This window comes from Nipponia nippon, unplaced genomic scaffold (assembly GCF_047370975.1).
Source record: "Nipponia nippon isolate SJK-2023a ecotype South Korea unplaced genomic scaffold, ASM4737097v1 scaffold_1, whole genome shotgun sequence".
Lineage (NCBI taxonomy): Eukaryota > Metazoa > Chordata > Aves > Pelecaniformes > Threskiornithidae > Nipponia > Nipponia nippon.
The window spans coordinates 27,900,203-27,919,075 of record NW_028262290.1 but is presented as its reverse complement, the minus strand read 5'-3'; positions in this window follow the sequence as shown (position 1 = coordinate 27,919,075).

Here is an 18,873-nt window from a genome sequence, read left to right as displayed (position 1 = left end):
GCAAGGGGGTACCTGGAAGACAAGCTATAAAGCTGCCCTCTGTAGTGCTTATATTAGGGGAAAACCCTCCCTCTCATCCCTCGACCCTCCAGAGCTGGAACCAAGCTTTCTGGAGCACCTTCATGCTTTTTTTTGTTGCTTTTTTTTGTTTTATGCATCTTAAAAGACTAAAGAAGTGGTGACAAAAATCTTATCCAAGGAGTTACTGACCATAAAAAGAATTCAAGGACAGAACATGATGAAATAGATAAACCTTGCTGTGACTGTTTTGAAATATGACTCATACGGGTGGTTAAAAAGAGGAAAAGCAAAACACATTCATCTTAACGTTTAGAGTTTGGTTCTGTTCCCCCAATTTCCTTGACAAATCTCCTGGTCCTACCTCATCAACTGTAAATATTCACTTGTATAACAACAGTAGCTAAACTCCAGCAGCTGGGCAAAGAAGTTAATATTCTTCCTCAGAGTCAGCCAGTTCATTTTTAATGGTATATGGGGGATAATTTTTTTTCCCAAAAAGTAATTTGCTTTGTTAGCAAGAATATGAAGATAAGCTCTTAGAAATACCTGCACAAACCTATCTTCTGACTTCTGCCTTTTTCCATTTTCCTACTAGCTACTCTCCAGGCAGTCAGCAGAAACATCACAGGATCTACACAGCCAGCAACTTTATAGGCAATGCAAAATGAATTGCAATGTAGGAACAGGAGAAAAACCTGACAAAGGAAGTAGACAGGACTGTTGGAAAAAAAAAAAAAAATCAGACAACAGTTCTTAGAAAAGAGCACATTTTAAAAACAAAATAGTAGTATTCTGTGAGAAAAAAATGACAAGACTTCTTGGAGAAATTATTAATCATTAATAGAGAGTTGGAAAGTAAAGATGGAAGAAACCCAAGAGGTCATCTAGCCTATTTCCCTGATACTCGAGTACTTCAAACTGTCTGTGCTCTTTCAGGACAAGAACTGCCTTTGAGGTGTACTTCTAAGACTTTCTCTGCTATAGATGTTCATGCAGCACACGTGAACAGAGTCAAAGAGATGTCCTAAACTAAGTTGAAGATATCATTCCAGGTGAGATTTAACTTATTGTAGAATATGTTCCATCGGGCAGGTCAGAATTAATATAGTGATTATGCAAAGCAATATTTAGTCCAATCTTACACCCCAATTGTAGTTTTATTGTGCTAATTACTGTCAATTTGTATGGTCCAACATAGACTGCTAGACAGTGACCTTCAGCTTCTCATTTTTGTTGATCACCAAAAGAGCTTGACTGCAAAGGTAAGAAGACATGTTTGTCATTACACAGTTCCCATTTCTCCTTATCTCTTTGAGCTGACAGCAGGGAACTCTACCTGGAAAAGTGAATAGAAATACAATTCATAGAAATGTCAACCAGGTATTGCTTCAGTGCATTTCTCTAGCATCAGTGTTAAGCACCATGCATTGTAAATGTTCTTCTTCAACTCACTGGACTGTGAAACTAGTTTGAAAGCAAACCCTGAAATTTTGCTTACGAAACCTTCACACTAACAAATTTAATTTACTATCTCTTTCTGGAAACAACAAATGTACATTAAAGTTCTGAAACAATGGCAAGCGTAGAGGAAATGACAAAATGACAAAATAATTCTTATTGACAGCTTCCTATCTGTCCTAATTCTCTGCTCATTTTAGGCCTATTTTTCCATTTTGTGAGGATTAATATTTAGAAAATAATAACTTCAAGCTTTAATTCCATAGAATATATAGGCAACATAAACTGTTCTCAAATACGCAGTTATTCTGTCAGGGAAGGTATCAATCATTGGTTTAAAGTGTAACATTGCCCATATTTATTCATGCAGCAGAAAAGAGAATGCAGCTACATAAATACCTGCATAAACATAAATCAGCAGACACATGTAAAAAAAAAAAAAATATGAGGAGTCTTAAGAGAAAGATACTCTTTTGTTTTACCTGTTGTTTTCCACTCTTTAATCAAATAATGCATTCCAGAAATCTGTATTAGGTTCTGATCCTGCAAACACTTGCAATATGTTTAATTTTGGTCAGGTGCCTTGTCCCACCAATTAGTTAATTTGGTTCTGTGTATGATGAAGTTGCACGATAGGAAATCCACCTCGCCCAGCGCTCATCTTACCATTCTCTCAGGCTTTGATACTGAGATGGGATAAAACGAGTGCAATGCAGCTTAAAGTCAGCACATTCCCACTGGAGTTAGAGAAGGAAAAGACTTTTGTTCTCCTGAGTAAAAGCTGAAATACTTTGAAAAATACTCTTAACTCATACTCCTATTTTAGACCCCCCCCAAAGACTTATTTCAGAAGATGAGAAAAGAAGCTCTCAGGTCCCCTGTCTCTTTGAGTGTCTTAAATTGATCAATATTACACAAACCATGAGGAAAATGTAAAACACACTTGAAAAGTTCTCTTACAGACTGGAACTGCTTTTACAAGTTGCATGGTCTTTAGTTTAAAGAAATTGGACCAGAATGATCAGATAAAAATATATCTGTACTAACATCCTGATTCCAGAAGCACCAGGATGCAATGAGCTAGAACAGTGTTTTTCACTCTGTGACATCCAAGAACTATTCTAAAGGATGCATGACCTTTAATTAAGAGAAGGCAATTTATGTTTAAATTCACTACATGGAGGTCCAAAAATTTTCAGTCTGAAAATCAAAAGACTGAAAATCGCTACTCGAGAAATCTCCAGGAAAAAAATGTATCAATTATAGATTCAGAGTTTGACAGAAACAGTGGATTTCTGAATCACTACATGAAAAAAGTTCATGTTTTGACTTAGACCTCACTCCAAAAGTCAAATGAGTGCCCATATATGAATAATTTTTTCTCTTAACTTGCCTGACTTACATAGAAACAAATGTATTTGTCATTGAGCTGCTTAATCCCCTGTCTGCTTAAATCTATCATGGTTTTCTCTTGAGTCTTCTTGATTTAGACTTCCAAAGGGTTATTCTAAGAGGTAATAAAAGAAGCTGTCATATTCCCTGTCCTTACTTGTCCTCTAGATGATGACCATTACATTGCAGCATTGAGAAAACTGTGTAACACCAGATTGCTTTGATCTATAGGCAGAGTTAAAAACTAAATCAAACAAGCTTTGTGATTCCTTTTGTCCCTGCATTGTCACAAATTTATAGAATACATTATGAGCATGCAAACTTTTCTCTATGCAGAATATTAAGAAAGATTGTACTGGTTTTGTCTGGGATGGAGTTAATTTTTTTCATAGTAGCTTGTATCGTGCTATGTTTTGGATTTGTGATAAAAACAGCGTTGATAGCACACCGATGTTTTAGCTATTGCTGAGCAGTGCTTACACAGCGTCAAGGCCTTTTCTGCTTCTCACACTGCCACCTCCAGTGAGCAGGCTGGGGGTCAGCAAGAGGCTGGGAGAGGACACAGCTGGTACAGCTGACCCCAACTGCCCAAAGGGCAATTCCATACCATAAGACATCATGCTCAGCATATAAGGATCAGGGAAGAAGGAAGAGGGGGGATGTTAGGAGTTATGGCGTTTGTTTTCCCAAGTAACTGTTACGCATGATGAAGCCCTGCTTTCCTGGAAATGGCTGAACACCTACCTGATGATGGGAAGTAGTGAATTAATTCCTTGTTTTGCTTTGCTTATGAGCACAGTTTTTGCTTTACCTATTAAACTGTCTTTATCTCAGCCCATGAGTTTTTACACTTTTACTCTTCTGATTCTCAGCCCCATCCCATTGCAGGGCAAGTAAGCGAGCAGCTGGGTGGGGCTTCGCTGCCTACCAGCATTAAACCATGACAAATATTCATGTTGCAGTAATGCTCGAGCTCTTTCTTCCTCATCCTGGTTAAGAAAAGATACTCCATTCCATATAAGTATTCCAGCTCCTGACTCACAGTACAGTTGAGTCAGATGTAGGAAACTAGGTACCTTTTAAGATCTGAGCCTTGGGCTCTTACTACTTTATATACAAAGCAAGAAAATCTACTGAGGATGCTAGATATTTTCTTAATTGGCATTTTGGTTTCAAAACTTTTTAAATTAACACCAGCAAGATGGAAACACTTGTTTTGATCTCCAGGTGCAATAATTTAAAAAACTATCCCTTCTCCCAACCATTTGGCATATCCAAACTGAAAAGTACTCACAGATATTTCTACTTTAAAGCCACCCAAAGTCATCCAAAACAAGACAGAAACAGTACTTTGTTTCACTGTTCCTTGCCAGGCTTCTCCATCTTTGACGTTTATCCTAAAAACACTCTAATAGCCTTGCTGAAATTCATGCTGACTGGAAAATGCAAACAGTGAAGCTATACTTGCTGGAGTCTCACAAGAGTTGAACAGAAGAGATTCAGAGCAGGAAAAAGGAATTATAAAGTTGTATCCTGAAGTGAAAGATCAGGGACCAAAGCCACATGTCTAAGGACTAAGCTTGAGAAAGTGTTAAATCACCGACATGGACAAAATGCGAAATGTCCAAAGCAGGGCACTGGATTTCTGCAGTGCGTAAAAATATTCATGGGTAAGATTTTTGAGGGATTAAGTCTCATGAGTTTGAAATTAAGATCTGATACATTGGTTTAACCCACAGTGAAAGTTATCTCATGCTATTAAAAGTAATAAACATAAGTCATATGTAAACATAAGATAATGAAAAGACTTGATATTGATTTAACCTATACCAGTTTGAATCAGAATTGCTACAAGTGACCTTAAAAAAATAAAAAAAAACCCAAAACAACAGCAGCAGCAACAAAAAAAACAGAGCTGGAAATATTGTTGACTTCACTGGGAAAGGCTCTCACAATACTATCCAAAACAGTACCCAATCTACAGTTAAGATTAAAAAACAAAAAAAAGTCCAGTCCAAACCTACGTCTATAAGTGAAAACAAATTGTGAGTCTAGATTCAATACCACCTTGGTAGTGGACAGAAAAAGTGCTGAAGTTTCAAAAACAACAATGAAGCTGACAATAACAAAAGCTTTATGTCTACTAATAAATATTAAACAATGCCAAGAAAAATTCCCAGGCACCTGAACTCAATTTTCTGTATCTTTAACTGTTAGAAAAGTTCCTGACATTATTTTAACATGGACCAACTAGCACCTTCACAAACAACTTATGGGCACATGTCAGGAGTTAGCTCACATCATGACTATTCCCTGCAGGCAGCTTGGATGCAATCATCCTTTTTTGGAGGCTAAACTAGTTTAACAGTTGGATGTGGGCTATTCTGTGCCAGTTGGTCTTAGTGCTGGAGAACATTCCCAGACATGTTTAGTTTATGAATACTGACATAGCCAAATATTCCAGGTTGTAGGCACCTGAAGCTAAAATTATTACAAGAATGTGACCTGCAGAGCTTTAGAAGCAGTTGATAAACAGCAGCATATGAACTGATAAGCTGTCCAAGTGATGGAAGAGTCCTGAGCGACTCTACAAAGTGCTTCCTCCTGCAAGAACAACTGCCTTGGCAAACTACACATTTAGCTACAATATTTATTTTGTCACACCAGCTACAAGGCGAAAGGCTAAGACTGTCTTGTTGGAAATAGAAGGGGAAAATAAAAAGTCTCCTAATGACCAGAAAATAAACCGAGTACTTATCACCTGGAGAAAAAGCATCACAATCCTCTCGAAAGTGCTTAGAAAAATACAATTTTTGTTAAATAATTATGTAAATGTTGCCACTCTCTCCATTACATCTGAGAGCTTTTGTTCCATGTGTGCTTAATTTTTGGGCAATTTCTATCTGAGTGAACAGAAAGCCTGAGTACACAAAACAGCTGGTTGCCAAAATATATCTGCATTAGCGAAGTTACAGGACAGCTTGCTATGTTAGGAACACAGGCCTATTTAGAGCACAGACTAGTGAAACATAAATAGCACAATGCATTTACTTAGAACATTAAAGAGTTCCTGCTTGTGATGATGGCAGAGCCTAGTATTTTCTTTTGGCTCACTGAAGGCTATTAACAGAAAAGACAGGGTTTGGGAATGTAGGTAGAAATTATATTGAATCAGTCTAGATCAAAGAGGAAACAGGACCAGTTCTGCTTCCAGTGGCACATTTACCCTGTGGTGCCATCAGGTGAGCCCCGAAACATGATCTCATGTCTTTGATATTGATTAGAAAGTTTACTCTCCAGATCTCAAAAGCTCTAGACCGCAAGGCATGGGGTTCATTGAATCAGGTGTGGGTTATGCCTAGCATACATCTCAGCCAAGTCACCATAGGATCCTTTCGTAGTCCTGCAGAGAGCAGGGAGCTGGGCAGGAACAGCAAGAACAGCTCAGAGACTGCTTCATTTCATCTTGAAGTAGACACCTTTTATACAATCAGATGAACTGTACTTTAATTTCCACTGACTCTGCTGGGAACCAAAACAACCAGACAGTGAAAGTTACGTGAGCTCAACCAGAGCAACTGGTTTGAGGGTCATTGCAGTGAATACTCATGGAAGGCATGCATATACACATGAACACAACCAAGTTCAATGCAACAAGTCAGTTACTGGAGCGTGCTTTGTACTGCCCAGAAACAACATAAGGGTTCGGCAGATCCCCTCTCAGCACAGACCTGGTACTAACTTAATGGCCCTAAACTGCAGTCAGAAAAGGTATTTGACTGGTAGATCAATAATCCTGAGGGCTTCAGGGTACCCTATCAATCAACACGGGCACTGGAAGATGCAGGAACCTAAAGCAGTTTCAGACATTTAAAAAATAAATATATTCATGACTTTATGAAGGGTATGTGTTTTATATAAGAGATTTCTCACATACGACCACAAAGACATCCCCTTTCAGGCACTGGAGTTTGCAATGTAACTACACACATATGCTCAGGTAATACCATAACTGTGGAGCTGACCTCCCAAAATGGTCGCCCTACTCTCCATTGACTCTAGAGACAGCTGAAACCAATCAATGTCTTGCAAGAATCACTAGTTCAGGCTGGTCAGTCAGATACTACCACGGCATGTGTAGAAAGGTCAGAAAAGGGCTGGAGAGATAAGATGATACAGGACTAGGCCTGCAGACAGTAACAAGTACATCTTGCACCGGCGAGCACGCATCAGAAGCTTTGATTGCAGGAAATCAGGGAGGCCGGGGCAGCTGTTCACATTTTCCTTTCACATTCCTGTGGCTGTTTAAGACAATAGCACAATGTGAAAGGCGATAGTGCTATCAACATACATGTATTCTGCTTTACACATGACTGACATTATTCATTATATGCTTCTTGTGTCACAGACAAAACTCCGAATACTTCAGTTTGCAAAAAGTCAAGAAAATGTGGAAGCGTGAAGCTTCAAGTCATCTGAAACACACAGCACTTATTAAATCTGTTTGTGAGTTGTCACCCAGGAAGACTGCACAATACTGAAAGAGAAAACAAGCTAGAGAAGGCAGATGCCTTAACAGCTACTAATTGGAATCTAATTACTCTTTCAATTACCTTTACTCACCACTCAGTCCCCAAGCCAGCTACTGACAGACATCAGCTGTCCATGTGGCATCCTCATCTAGCACAAACCATATTGAGTGTGAAATCAAATGAGACACTGTTAGACCAACATTAGCAGCACGCCTTTCAAACTGTCTGCAGTAGGAAGGCGTGCTGAATATTTCATAGCACATATTTATAGCTAGTGTCTCCTTTTCGAGGTGATACAAATACTGTATTTCTGCAGTATTTCAGTGCTGCGTAGCTGTAGATGAGTGATTAAATTCTATGTACAAACACACGGCCAAATCACAGTCATGCTGGACTAAACACGGCTTCCCCCATCTTTTTACTTGAGTTCAGTCCCCTGCTGTCACAAGCAATTTTGTCATATGATAACTTCTAGCATCAATCCCTTCCTTACTTAAAACCAGAGCAGGTTCCTTGCACACTGAAGGAATGAAACATAAATACAATCTTTATTCCTCCAGGGAGAATTTTCTATATATTCTAAGGAACTGCAAATCCCCAAATCCCCATCATCTAGAGAGCTACATATACCTGGTTATTACTTTTCATATTTCTAGCAGTGCCTAGAGTCCTCCCACAACTACAGAACTCCCCTGTAGCGGGTCTGTAGCTGTCTGCACTGTGAGCAAGCCCACACTGTTACAAGCACACAACATAAGCACATAAGAAAACAGAAAAAAATCTCTATTTACAGATGAGGAACAAAAGCTGAGAGACACTTCCCCCAAAGCACGGGAGACTCAACCTCAGATTTCCTGCTTTTAGTGCAGCGTTATTACCATGGGTTTGCTCTTCTTTCCCTAGAAAGATGGGCTTCTATGCTTGCAAATAAACACATCTTAGTTTTGTGGGGACCTGAATTTTTGAAGTCCACAAAGCCACGAGACTGTTCGAGACATAAAGAGATAGCAGGAGAAAGAGTATCCAAGTGTGGCTTCAATGTGAGAATTACCATGAGGGTGGTGGTACTACTTGGCTGTGATGACAGTGGTATTGCTGCAGCCCACAACTGCAGAGGAAGGAAATTGTGCTTGTTTCTTGTCTAGCATGCTCTACCAGGCAGCATACACATGCCGTAAGCTCTTTCATAGATGATTTGGCCAGGCTTTGCTTTGGATCTGCCTTTTTTCGATCAGTTTCTCAGAGCGTGCTCTTTGTCCTCAGAGGAAGGAGTCTGTATTCCAGCAGGACAACTGTGGGCACGTGAGATGGCTAAAGGCTGGCATTGAGATGTTCAGCCTGAAGGCAGAAGGGACTCTTAATACCTGGCGAGGAAAACCTGGTAACTCTCCAGAGAGCGGGAGAGTTTTCCCTCAACCACTCCACAGCTGGAAAAGGATCTCCTTGCCTGGCAGATGTTTCCTCCATTTTAGATTCATCTGCCTCAGCTTGACAGAGGTCTGCAGGCCCATGTGCCACATAGTAATGGTAACGATCTTTCTAGGAATACCCCTTTGCTCCCGTAAAGCAAGCAATACACTGGTTTTCAAAATACAAAAGCTAAGAATTGACAGGGAGTGATCTCAAGCATTCACTCTCTGAATTACATTGCTGAATTACAAAACAGTCCCCAGCAGGGTTCCCGGGCTAACCTGCACTCTCCTAAAAAGCTTCCAAGTTGGGTTTGGGAGTTAGTATGGCTGGGGAATTCATCCAGTCTGGGCATCTCCACGCTCTTTCAGAGGTCAAGAGGGTTTAGCTGTATGGACATGGACTGTTCACAACGCTATATCTCAGTGCTAGAGAACAGTCCTAGACATAATTTATTAGTACAGTCGCAGCTTAGCTCTCTGTTAATTACGGCCTGTCAACCTACTTACCAAACTGTACAGCTCCCCTTCAGATAGCTCCAGTGGAAATAAATCATTAGTGGAAGAGATCAAAGAGATGAAAAGAGACTTTTGCTGTGATTCCCCTTGCTTCTTGCATCCACCACAGACCACAAGGTTACCGAGATCAATAGCCTTTTGTTTTCCCGCACAAATCCCTGTTTGGGAAGAGGTGGTCAGGGAGATTACAAACTGCGGACTAGAACTCCCCCTCCTGACCACACTGATCGATCTCTCCCGTTAATTAGCCAAACTTGGTTATCAACACAAGGAAGCTCCTAATAAGACCCAGAGGTTTTCTTTAATTCTAAAGAGAGATGATTGCTGATGTGCACACAAATAAGTCAAGCTAGCAGATAGAATATAAAGCATTTTTCTATCCCAAAGCATCCCTCTTGAAGAAAAATCATGGTCAGTCTTCCATGAATTTGTTTTCTTATTACAGGCAAATTTGGGGCACATGTGGCAGCTGACCAGATCTTTGCCTTTTCTTCTGCTGCAAGTGAAAAGCCAGGCGAACAGCATTACAAAGGCAAAACAAACTGCAAAAGGAGAAGCAGCTCCACTGAAAACACAGGAACAAGTACTGCTGCCATGGGAGTTTAAGAGATTCCTAATCCTCAGAAATCCCTGCCCCTTTCAAAAAACACAAAAATAAAAGTCTTCATAAATAAAATTTATAAATAAAAAAGATATTCACCTTGTCAATACAAAGAATCCATTTTGAGAGTAGGGAATGGGGGAAGGAAGAAAGATGCTCAAAATGAGCACTGCACAAAAAGCTGCCTGTCTGCCTCCGCGTAGCCTACTTACCTAAAAATTTTCTTACATTTTTAGTGAACAGTGTTTTTTTTAATTCATTCTGACCTAGGCTGTAACATACTGTTCTACAAGAGGTGGATAGAGGGATTTACCTTCTACAGCTTACAATGAATCAACATACCCTTTTATTATTACTTATGCAATTTTTCTCCACTGAACATTATTCTGATTATTAAATGAATGGTATTTAGCTAGTGAAATGATTAAAAATATCTCATTAAGTGTAGCATTTAACACAAGACTTTTCTTTGGGGGATATTGCACTACTTTATTAAGCCATTGTTCTGCAAAGATGCATGAACTTACCTTACTGTACAGACTTCTCTGCTGGGTTCAGAACTTAGTTATGTTAAGTCCAAACTTTGACATTTTCCAGAAATGCTGCTTGGAACTTCATCCATATATCCAAAGGGGAGAAGGGATGAAGAGAGAGACAGCTGGTTCTTTTCTATTATTCTTTTTTATTAATTATTAATATTGACCAAATATTTGTTGAATTTACTTGACGTCTCTGAAGATGAATGTAAAGAGAATGTTTTAAGCAATGTTTCTGCATCCTATTAGATTTGCAAGACCTAAAACCCTTGAACACATGAAGACCCTTGGAAAATGAGGGGTTTTTTTGGTTACCCAGAACAAGGGGAGGATGTCAGATACAGTGGGGGAGTTCTCTCTCATCCCTCCAGTTTTGAATATTTAGCATAGTGCTTTTTCATCCAAGCATTTTCTTAAGCCCTTAAGCAGGAGCTAGAGATTTAATGTATCTATATATGAACATACTGATAAAATAACCTCAAATTTATATGATTAAATTATACTTAAATTATAAAGTACAACTGGTTTTGCTTTTATCTCCTCCAGTTCCAGTCTCTTACAATGAGATAATCCAGCTAGTTCCAGAGTGGGTGCCATCTGTATTTTCATTTATTATTAAATCTCCAAACTGTTAAGTATACATCAGAGGACACAAATCTAAATATAACACAGAGTTCTTGGAATCCATGTGAAGTTAATATTGTAAGAATATTGACACAAGATAATAAAGCTTTCTTATTGCTTATTGCTACTACTTTCTTATTGTAAAATTCCAGCCTTTCCAAATAGCACCTGAATACTGATCGTGCATGCTGCAGACTACTGAAAGGAATTATATCCAAATGGAATAAAACTTTATCCCAAGCCAACATAGAAGACAGTCTTGTGGTAACTAATGGCATTGCCATCAACAATGAGTGCTTCTCTACACCTGCTGTGAATCAGAAACATCCTTAGAAAGACAAATGTGTTGGGGGTTAAAACTAGGATGCTACTGAACGCAATTGCAAGCCTGATTTGGCACTGTTTCTTCCTGATGTTCCTCCCTGCAAAGACACAAGTGCAGCATCTCAGAGCTAGTTTCACAGAAGCACTCCCAGGGGCCAGACTTTCAGGCTGATTTTGCAAGGACAGGAATCCAAGAAGAGATTTTTTTTACTCGTAAGCTGTGCACACAGACACGGCGTCCCAGAAAACCCCTCATACAAAATTGTTTTACAGATTAAAATTGCACTGCTGCTACGTTTCTTCGGTCAGATGAAGAAGGAATGTATTTTTAAGTCCAAAATGCCTGTGTGCCTGAGATCACAAGTCTGTGAGCCTACTTAATCTGCAGCCTCATATATATATATATGAACAACTGATTTCCTAGCCTCTTTGTTCCATTCCTCCTCTCTCTTCCCGTACATAGTACAAAGAGTACGAGCAAAATGTGTCAGCACTACCTTCTTCAGGATCATCTCAGACATAGGCTGAGAGATCTCTAGAGCAAAGAGAGACCATATATAGCAAGCAGCACTTTTGGTTTGCATTACATTGCAGCTCCAGCTCACAGGCCCCACATGATTTAGGTTGGGCAATTTAAGATGTTACTAGGGAGCAGGTCTGGTTCACTGACCCGTGTTTCAATACAATCACAGCCTTCACTTGCGATTTATGTTAAATTCAGTGTACTTCTGAGCCTGTTCTGCAGTCTGCATTTAAATGATGACATCTAGGTAGATTAGGGTTTGGCAAGATTTCAAGAAAAGTATATAAAGTTTTAATTCTTTTGTTCCAAACTAGAGGCAAGCATGCCTGAGGTGACTCAGCAAGAAACAGCGCCTCTCCAAGAGCCATGACCCCTTTATCACAGTATGTTGATTCAGCATGAGCAAAGATTCCCGAGAGCTGCCAAGCTCAGAAATCAGTGGGAATCAGGATCAAGGAATTGCTGCTTTGCAGAAGACACCAGAGCACTCCCATTCTGATCCTCTTGTGCCTCACTGAATGCTGGGCAAGAGAGAGTGATACAGATGCTAGCAGGTCAGAAGGCAAAGACAGGGATCACCCCTCAGAAGTGTTGGTAAACATCACCCAGAAATGTTCAGTGCTACTGGGCGCTGAAGTGCTTTGGAGACCCTTGCTACATGGCTTCACACATCCTTTAGGCACCAAAGTACTTTTAGAAAACCGGCCTCTGGTATCTAATACTTATTACACACAACAGGACTTTCAGTGTCCTTTAAGAAGTTCAAACTAATTATTTTCTTCTCTTGTGTTGGTAGCTTTACCGTTGTCCTGCTACTGCTACATACCCACTACCCTTAAACAATAGAAAAGATAGAGCAGTTACTGGGACTGGACAGGCCTGCAAATGCCTCACAGCAATTTCACAGTACTTAAAACATATATATTTGCAAGTGTTTAGACATTTGCATTATGTGTCATTATTGTAGACACCTCTACAATAAAAAACATTCTGCTCTGAATAGCTGATATTCTGGTATTATTTTTACTATTCTGGTATTATTTTTTCTATTATTACTTTATTATTATTACTTTTTTTTACTATTCTGGTATTATTTTTACTATTATTACTTTATTATTTTTACTATTATTACTTTAAGCTGATACTTTGAAAAGAACAGTTTAATAATTTCAATGGCATTTACAAGAAAATTTTGAAATTAAATAATATATGCTGTAGCTACTTCATTTAAGTGATTAAATACAACAAGTAAAAAATTCAAGTTTTGGGGACATGTCTAAGAAGTTACTCCATGAAATGGCAAAAATGCATATTCAACAGCAGGATAAGAACAAAATTAGTCTGAGATGTCACTTGGGATTTCATATTTTTCTTTGTTCTCTAGCTGTAACTTAGCCAGTCAGTGTTTGGAGATGCCTTTCTCCTCATCCATGATCTTCTTGCACAAATAACTGTTTTGCAATGTAAATAAAGTGAAGCGCGTGCATTTCATTACAACAGCAGTGGGACAACAAATTCAAGGAACTGTGCATTTCTTTGACCACAGGGCTGCATGTATGAACATAACCTTTTGCACTTTTGCTGTCTGCCCAGCCAAGTTTCCCCATCGTGGTACCAACCTCCCCAGCACCAGCCCCCATGCCAGCATCTTCTGCTCATTCCAGCTGGGCTCTTGCAGGCCAGGGCAAGGCAGGAGCATACCAACAGAAGTGCCTTTGAGGGAGCCATGGCTCCCAGCTCCTGTTCAACTGCTGTCAATGACTACCTAATGGGCAGGCAAGAGAAGACAAAGCCAGACTCTTCTTGGGAGTGCTCACTGGCAGGAGGGGAGGCAATGGACACAAACTGCAACACGAGAAATTCTGACCAAGTATGAGGAAAAATTCTTTCACCATGAAACTGGTCAAAGACTGGACCAGGTCTCCCAGGCTTGTGGATCCTCCACCCTTGAAGACATTCAAGCCTCAACTAGACGTAGCCCTCAGGCAATCTGATCTAACTGGACGTGATCTGAGCGGGGGCTGGACTGGATGACCTCCAGGGGTCCTTTCCAGTCTTCATTACTCTGTAATGGTACAGCCTGGAGACAAACTGCTTTTCAGAGAAGCTTCATCTGATCAATATGATCTCACCTGTTTGAGACAGAAGTTCCCAACTTGGATAAGACTATGCTTAAATATTAGGTGAAATAGGTTTGCTTTTTTTTGGGGGGGGGGAGAATTTTTTGTCTTTTGGTTTTTTTGGGTTTTTTTAGGAGAAAACTCAGCTCTTACTTAGGCAAATGCAATCACACATTCCACCTGTACAGGTTTTCCATCACAGGTACCTGAAACACTGTAAATATCATTAAGGATAATGATATCTATTATCAGAAAATACAGGTGCATCTCCCAACTTTCTTTTCTTCAAGTTTCAAACTGGTAAGAGGTGCTGATAAGAAGGAGAGATTATTTGCTCAGGCTCATGCCGTGTTATTGCAGCTATACATTTGGCCAATTCTGAGACACAGAAGCGGCTCATATGCAGTCAGCGTGGAGCGCAGGAAAAGGACACTAGGTACTTCTGCACTACACGCCACCCTAAAAGACTGAATCCCCAAGAGAATATAATCCCCATGAGACAAATTCTATCCATGCTTCACTACATGACTGTCTTTCCTTTACTGTTTATCAGAGTGGATATAATGAAGAAAAGTAGATTTGTACCAACATACCTGCCACTTACAAAAGCAAATTTCTGCCTTGCCTCAAGGTTAAATATTCAGTAATCTTTACTAGCCTGCATTTTCTACATTGTAAATACATGCTTCTGTGACTCCCTCTCCTTTTTCTACTCGGGTTTTAACAACTGAAAAGGATTAAAAAAAAAAAAATACATTTAATCCATTCTCTAATGAATGACTCATTGAAAAGGGGAGAATAACCTCGTCTAATTATAGCTGCCAGGATTTTTACCTCCTGGTAAGTATACTAATACTCTTGCACTAATTGCAACTTTTCCCCTCCTCCTTTAAGTTTTCAATTCCAGTCTCAAACTGCTTCTTTATGGAAACATTTTTAAAACTCATTACCACAAGTCTCTCTTCCCCAGTGCAGATGCCAGGGGCTCTGGGGAGTCCAGGGTTCTGCCTCCAGACCCTGCCATTTTCCCACCTCAAAGCTTTATTGAAAGAACAGTAGCACTGTCATAACCACCTTAATCTAAGGAAGCATCGTTTGCAAGGAGAGAGAATGTCTTTCATTACACTGACTGATGTAACTGGAAAAAACACAGATTCCTCAGCTGAAAGGAGCCAGCCACAGAAAAAGACCTGCTCAATGCTGGACCAGCATGTATGCGTTATCGGAGTCGTCTGTTTGACTGCAAATTAAGTGATAACCATACAACATCTGGTAAACCACTGTGGCTGACGTGGGGGTAAGGGGGAAGAGGCGTGCTATATCCAGTGAAATACAGTTCAACTCACTGCACCAAAAAACCAAAGAACTGTACTCTTGCCAAAACCTGGACGAGACACACATCCCATTACAACCAGTGCAGTCTTCCCACAAAATGCAACAGAGACAACACAAAATGCTTGTAAAGTACCAATTTGTGCAACATTGGAGCTGCATACGTGTATGCAGTTATTGTTCCTACAGTTCTGAAACGCTAAAATTCAGTGCAACATTAAGATGACTGGAAATCTGTGATTTGATACAGTGTCAGCTGCAAGGACAAATCCCTTCATGGCTACCAAATGCTGCACCCTAGCAAGCTCAGCAGCAGGAGAACTTCATTTGGCGCAGGAGTTGCTGAGCATGGAAGAGATTACCACAGCTGGCTGAACACAGAACACCATCATCTACCTCAATTTTCATCCGCAGGAGAATATATAGGATATTCATTTACTGGTATGAATTTTACCAATCCTGAAGGTTTTTTGGGTAATGTTGTTTTTTCTTTTTTTTCTTGAGTGTTTTTTGTTTTGTCTTTTTTTTAGAGCATAGGGAAAGGAAGCTACTCAGAAAGTGGTTTGAGAACAAAAGACACAGAGCAACCTCTGGCTTCAACTCAGCAACCCCTGCCTCCTTGGCTGGTGGAAAAGCAAACGGCGAGTGCACAGCTCTTCCTCACCCAGCTACCACCTGAGCGAGGTGAAAAGGAAGCATTTCAGGCAGGCAAACCATCTGCCATACATTTCTGCTGCATAAGATATCAAAAGGACAGCAACAAATGTTCCTCTTCTGAGAGCTAACCACTGCTGCTGGTTTGGACTTTGCTAGCCCAGGTTATAAGGATGGTTGAGGAAACGGCCTCAAGCTGCACCAGGGGAAGTTTAGGTTGGATATTAGGAATAACTTCTTCACCGAAAGGGTAGTCAGGCATTGGAACAGGCTGCCCAGGAAAGTGGTTGAGTCTCCATCCCTGGAGGTATTTAAAAGAAGGGTAGACATGGTGCTCAAGGACATGGTTTAGTGGTGGACTTGGCAGTGATAGGATAACGGTTGGACTCGATGATCTTAAGGGTCTTTTCCAACCTTAACGATTCTATGATTCTATAAAAACAGGCCCTAGAGGCAGAGGTACATATTCAACAGCCCTCCAGAAGCCCAGACACTCTTACTTAGAGCTCTTACTCTAGCTGCTTCTGAGACACTATTCCCCATGGCTATAAAAGACATCTGAAACAGTCATAATAAGTCAAGGTTCAAAAGAATCAGCATTAACTTCACATCATTGCCATTTCAGCATTATTTGCTTCCAGTAGTACATACCCCCACCCCTAAAAATCCAACAAAAAACCCACCCCTCTACCATCTGGGTGCTTCATTGTGTACTGAAGCAAATTGTTACTCCCTCACAAAAATCACAGTCAGACAATTCATTAGTCTATTCCCTCACCACCTACCATTTCTCACATTAAATGGAGAATATTTGTGATCTTAAGCAATCAAGTTTCTAAGGCAGAGAGCGAAAATTTGCTATTAGAATGGTCCGTTCACCACAGGCCTTTCCTTCCTTCCTCCCACTCACCCACCCACGACCTTTAAGGGAAACAGTTACAGCTCACTGGGAACAGAGGGAAACACCTCACATTCAGCAAATCCAGCTCACGCACATTGCCCTACCGAAGTTCTTGCCTGGGCCAGGGGCACATTCATGAACACCACTTGGTACATACATCTTTGCACCCCAGCTGATCTTGCCCTGTCACTGGGACAAACTAAACCATTCTAATTAGATAAATGTCAGCAAAATTCATCAAAAGACTATTTCAGAATTTAAGAGGTCCAAAAGTCAAAGCATGCTAAAATTCTCCAGAAGAGAAAATGCTGACCTACCTCTAGGTGAGGTCACCCAGCTGCCCTCCTGCAGAAAGAGGCAGAAGCCGTCAAAGGATTCAGCAGTTCAGAAAACAGGGGACTTACATGTATTCACAGTTCTGGCAACATTAAGGTTAATTTAACCTCCTCAAACTGTGTCCACTGTGCTCAGACTATTATTTCTTCCGCTTCAGCTTGAAAGACTTGCAGCTCTCTAGACTCCCCCTCCTGCAGATGAGGAGGGGTGGGAAGCAACTCACTGCAGCCACCAAGGCCAAACTGTGCTGGTCTGTAGATTATATGATAACAAAAAGACTCACCATACTAACCTCTAAGATACAGGTTTTACATCCTCTTCACCAAAGTGGGCACCTAATTACCTTGACTCACCTAAGCTTACGTGTGCTACACCTTGGCAATATTCTCGTCTCTGAAAAAAGATGACAGCCAGTATCCAACCCCAGGACCAGGACAGAACAAATCCTTCTTCTGCTATCTTGCTATCTGCTATCTTGCTATCCCGTTTTTCTAAAACAAAACAAACAAAAAATTCTGTATAATAAACGTATTCTGCTGATTTCTTTCACAATGTTTCTAAAGTCCTAAATAATTAGAAGGGAAGTTAGAGGACTTTGCACGCTCACAACAGCAAATCTTGCCCAGCTAATTTTCCAAACTAACAGAGAATGCAGATCCAACCCACTAACATATTAGTCACTTGGCTAGCAAGGAGGACTTAACTTACATTAATGAACATAAAACTTTATTAAAACGTAGTTTTAAGTTTAGCAATATGACAGAATAATCTATCGAAGGAGAAAAGGTCCAGGATTGAAACTGCAGACTCAGTTATTTCTTGCTACTTATCACTAACAAATTAATATAAATTAAAAATCAATACAGCAGGATAGTGTGAGACAAATGCTGATGTCCACGAAGAGAGGATGCGTTATACCCGTCATCCCTGTGGTGCCAGGCACATCACTGTAATTCTGTGGGACTGGACGACAGGGACTAGCTGCTTTCCCCAGCAGATGCAGAATTTGCATCAGGTTCCCCTCTGCACTCGATTTCCTATTCCCTCATGCCCAAACCATCATCTCCTGATGTAGATGGGACTGGTACCAACTTTGAATTTGTTTTAGTGATGAAGCCTGTCACAGAGCTACTCGAGCAATTTGCTTCTGTGTGAATGGGAACACATTTATATTATTTCACCTTAAGCATCGTATCCTAAATTATTTGCAAGGCCACTGATGACTCCGGTAATCCTGGTCAGTCAAAATCCAAATCACATCGGCCTCAAGTAGAAAGCTGAAAATGAACACAAAGGATCTGATACGTGACACTAGCCACACACCACGTAAGAGCAGTTTTTCCATTCTTCTAACTTGACCTCGGCAATGCTTGTTGAAGTTATTGTACAAAAATCAGTATGAATATAGTATTTAAAGCTCTTGGACAAAAAAGGGGTTTCCTCACAGATGGTTAGTATAAGGTTAAATTTTAACAAATTTATTACACAGTTGCACTTACCACAAGGTGGAGGAAGGAAAACTGGTACCATACAGCTGAGAGAGATTCCTTCTTCTATATGACCTGAAATTTAGGTACATTTTGTATACAAA